We start from the raw sequence: 320 nt of genomic DNA on the forward strand, positions 1-320 counted from the left end.
TGCTCCCCTACCTACCCACTCCCACTACTTGGCCCTGGCCTTCCCCTGTGCTAGGTCATATAAAGTTTACAAGACCAAGGGGCTTCTCTTCCCAATGATGTCCAATTAGGCCATCTTCTGCTACATATGCAGCTAGAGACTCGAGCACAGGGGTTATTGGTTAGTTCATATTTTTGTTGAACCTACAGGGTTGCAGCCCCCTAGAACTCCTTGGGTACTTTCTCTAGCTCCTCCATTGGGGACCCTGTGTTCCATCCAATAGCAGGCTGTGAGCATCCACTTCTGTGTTTGCCAGGCACTGGCATAGACTCACAAGAGGC

The sequence above is a fragment of the Mus pahari genome, chromosome 3 (genome assembly GCF_900095145.1).
Source record: "Mus pahari chromosome 3, PAHARI_EIJ_v1.1, whole genome shotgun sequence".
NCBI lineage: Eukaryota > Metazoa > Chordata > Mammalia > Rodentia > Muridae > Mus > Mus pahari.